Source organism: Centropristis striata, chromosome 21, assembly GCF_030273125.1.
Source record: "Centropristis striata isolate RG_2023a ecotype Rhode Island chromosome 21, C.striata_1.0, whole genome shotgun sequence".
Classification (NCBI taxonomy): Eukaryota; Metazoa; Chordata; class Actinopteri; order Perciformes; family Serranidae; genus Centropristis; species Centropristis striata.
The window spans coordinates 32450854-32455216 of NC_081537.1; the positions used below are offsets into that span (position 1 = coordinate 32450854).

Below are 4363 nucleotides of genomic sequence, written 5' to 3' on the forward strand. Positions count from 1 at the left end.
TCACTCTGTATGTATTCAGCAGTTGCAGTCAAGCCTATGATAGTTGACTATGTGGTATGTTAGAGTTCGGTTTTTTTTGCAGAACAGATGAGAGGAGAGTAAAATCCTTTTGACTATTTATTTAAGACAATAATGAAAGAGTAAATGATGTACATCGACCTTCTCTGTTCAGAAATCACAGGCTGCTAAACAGTTAGCTGAAACACCTCCCAGAAAAGGATGCCTAACTTACTTTTACACAGAGTTTTATAATATGAATGTTCGACTATGTGATTGATCAAAACTGTTGGGGCAGCACCATGGTTTAGACTCAGCCCGCCCATTACGTTGGCACACAGGCTATAGTCCTAGCCTCTTGGTGCTTCAGCTTCCGGTCAGCGCCCTGTGGAAGGAAAAAAGCTAACAGCACACTACTGTATCTTGTCTAGTGTTGGTCAGTATCAGTCTCCACCTGGGCCCGTGGCCTTGAATTGGAGCACAAAGAGTGCTTCAGTTTTTTATCTGCTTGCCCTTAAATTATGTGGCGATGTGCAAAGCGTTATCAGTATGTCCTTTCTTTTGATACTCCTTATTTCTGTGTGCTGTGCCGGGCATATAAATGTGTTTTATAAATGTGTCCAAGCAGCATTCTTGCTAAAAGTTATAATATGATTATTGCTATTTTTATTAATCCCTAACAGGTAGAATAAGCAAATTAATTTTTATTTTCCTGTTTCTCATTTAACATTGAAAAATGTTTTGTTATTCAAAATTCTCTAGTTTAAAGTTAACATGTTGGCATATTGCAGTCTGTGAAGTGCAATAAAATGAGATAAACTTTTCTGGAACTCAGGCATGTACAGAAGGCAGAGTTCATGTTTGATAATTGTGTGTATTGTAATAAACTACAGAGAAAGGTTCTTGTGCAAGTTGTGATAACTTCATATTAACTACAAAGAGACATTACATTGTTCTGCTGTAACCATACTTTCCTGCTAGAGATGCTCTTTGATGTTTGTTTTTTAAACACCTTTAAAGAATTCACATTTGTGCAAAGTTACTTCAGAAGAAATGCCTGTACAGTGGCAGTCATTGTTACACCATCATTTCTTTGTGGCTGGAAGGAACAACCTTTTGAGGTGTTTGGAAATTTCTTTCATTTTGAGCCCGTATATGAGTGGATTAAACAAAGGCTGATACGAAACAATTTGTAGCATCATTATTAAACGTACAGATTTAGGCAAATTAGATTCCACTCGAGCGATACTGATATCATATGCACATAAAATAGAGAAACTGGTTAAAACCATTAGGTGGGGTAAACAGGTCTCTGCTGCTTTTTTCCTGACTTCTTTACAACTTCGATAGGTTATTATAAATATCTTTGTGTATGTAAAAACTATGAAGAGCATAGGCAGAACTACGAGATTGAATAAAACTACTACACCATATATATTAATTATTTTTGATGTTACGCACTGAATTCTGAAAATAGCATTATTACAAAATATTGCTTTTAAAGTAGAGCTACACAGTTTAATTTGAGCAATGAGTATTACTGAGACAGCAACATGACAAGCAGGCAGAAGACAGGCAACAGACAGGAAAATACTTACAGTGGTTTTTGTCATGATAGTTGGATATTGAAGAGGTTTGAATATAGAAACATATCGGTCATAGGCCATGGCTGACAATAGTAAGAACTCTGTACTGCAGAAAGTGTAAAAAATATATAACTGAAAAAGACAAGCTGAATATGATATGACCTGTTTTTCAGATAAAACGTCTATAAGAAGCTTTGGGTAAACACTAGTGCTGTAAAGAACACAGTTCAATAGCAAAGCTGCAATGAAAATGTACATAGGCTCATGGAGGTTTTTGTTTTTCCAGATAAGGTACACAATAGTTAAATTACAGCATATTATTAACAAATATATTTTGAATAAAAATGAAAAAATAAACATATCTGTATTTGTTAACTTCCACATACCCAGCAAGAGTTATAATTGTTCCATTTAACTCATCAGCCATTGATGTTGTCTCAGACTAAATATTCAGTCAATAAAGGACATAACCAGTGTGCATAAATGGTGTTTCATAAAAAAAGTCTCACCATAACAATTACACCAATGCCCAACCTGTACTGAAGTGACTTATCACTATATTTATTCAATTCCAACATTCAGAAGTTACGTCGGTGCAAATGTTTGTATTAGATTGCTTAACCCTCCAAGGATCTCATTAAATTTTCTACAAAAATAGATATTAATTTACAGAGCATTTGTCAAACTCTGGAGGCCTGAAGTCCCAGATGTTTTTTTTGTTGTTGAGCATGTACCCCAATGCACAAACTCAAAATATCAACTGCTGTCCATGATGACTAAGTCACCCTCTCTGTTTCATGGCAACAGTTGTGATGATTTGCCATGGCCTGTTTGGTATCTGTTGAGAGGTGATATTTTTTACATGTTGTTCATGGCATATGGAACATTTCTGAAAATTGTAGTCATTTTATTGTTCCATGTGAGTTGTCAAAGTCATGAAGAGGCTTTTTTAGTGTTGTGTCTGCTTTTGGACAGAAGAATTGTACACAACCTTATTAGCTGTGAAGGTGACTTACACCAGGATTCCACTGCATGCGTAACGGCTGCAGATCCGTCATCGGAGCCGTTACGCACACATTATAATCACTGTGTGAGATTCCACCGACTCCAGATCCGCTGCTTAGTGAGTCCGACGTCGGGCGACCATCCATCAGCTCTCCAACACTAGAGCAGAGCTTCTATTTTTAACGAATGACGGAGCACGTCGCATAAATTCAGCACAGAGCAGATCGTTCGGGACAGGAAGTCGTGCACAGACACAAAATAATACATCCGGTATATTTTCAAAATAAAGTACCTCAGGTTAACGGCGGATCGTATTTCACAACTTAAGCCGACCTCGTTAGCGTTCCTTAAGACGGAGTCGATGGATTTGTCTCCAGTCATTGACGAGGTCAGTTGGCAGCTTTGAGGCTATTTTGTAGGCAATTTAGGTAGGACACTGGTTGGGCTGTAGGTAATGTACATGGATGTCTGCCTGGTGTGTCAGCCAAAACACACAGTAGCCCCCTGATGAGTTTAAAGTTTTTATTGTCGAAAAGGGTTTCCACAGCACACCTTAGCCAGCCAGAGTCCACAGTTTGCTTATAGGAGTGTTTGTGTGTGGTCCAAAGAAGTAAGAAAACAATGGAACAACATTAGAACATATTAATATCTAAAGAAAGCACATTTATTAAAACTACTTAAACTAATTCTACATCAAGGCTTATATTTCTTCAGCATAAATGATCTAATAGTACGACCTAGTGGTTGAACAAATAAAAGCATGGATTATATAACACACACGTGGCTGGCGCTAACATGGGAGCCGTTTCAGCCGACACACCGTGACTAATGTCACCAAACATAGCCAAAAGTAGCGGCAAATGCCATTCACAACTAAAGGAAAAAGGTAACATAACAGGTATAATTGTAAACAAGGTATAATGCAATCGGCGGCAACAGTTACCTCGCCAGAGCAAACACAAACTACCATGGAAGCATAATAACGGACATTATAAATGTCGCGACCGCACTCTATCATTCCATATACATAATTACACCACGCACATCAACAGGGAACATTACCATTAACAAGAACAACTTACATTTTGGCAATGACGCACACATAACGCTCTGCACTCTGCTCCCGAATGATTATCACCGAGGCGCACCGTACGTAATACCATGGCGCACCGTGGTGCATGCGCACAGGAGCGGCCTTTTAACAGAGGCTGTGTGTTTTGTACTGGGATGGGTAGGGATGGGTACTGAATTCGGTACTTTTATAGGTACCGACCGAATTCCATCGGTACTACCAAGTACCGATTCATGTAAAATCAAACGGTACCATGTTTCGGTACCTATACGGCGTTAACTTTAAACTGATTATTGATTTCAACCTGTTTTCATTTGACGTCTTTGATTAACAAGCGTGCTGACGAGCGCACTATTTTTTATTTTTTTATTTACCTCCTCGTCTGGTCCTGTCTGCTCACTGCGGCCACTAGCTGCTGCCCTCTTCCACCCCAGTGCAGAGACGAACAGCCTGGCTCTAGGCCTGCTAGACGCCAGCTGCTATCTCTCTCTCCATTCTTCTGTAGACCAGTCATTAACAGCTAGCAGCTAGCTGCTGCATCTCTCGTCCTCCTCTAATACTCCGCTCTTGAACTCAGGAATATTACCTGCCACTTTACTCCAAACTGCCTTGCTGAAATTAAATCCCTCTACTCATGCATCATTGTTCAGAAGGTCACACACTCACACCATCAGCTGTGCATGCGGTCCCTAGACCAATAGGA

The 4363-nt window shown here is 39.3% G+C and overlaps 1 pseudogene; it reads right to left on the reverse strand.

Moving 5' to 3' along the window:
• Positions 1 to 1043: 1043 nt before the first annotated feature.
• Positions 1044 to 2010, reverse strand: LOC131960114 (olfactory receptor 6K3-like; annotated as a pseudogene).
• Between the last annotated feature and the right edge of the window lie 2353 nt (positions 2011 to 4363).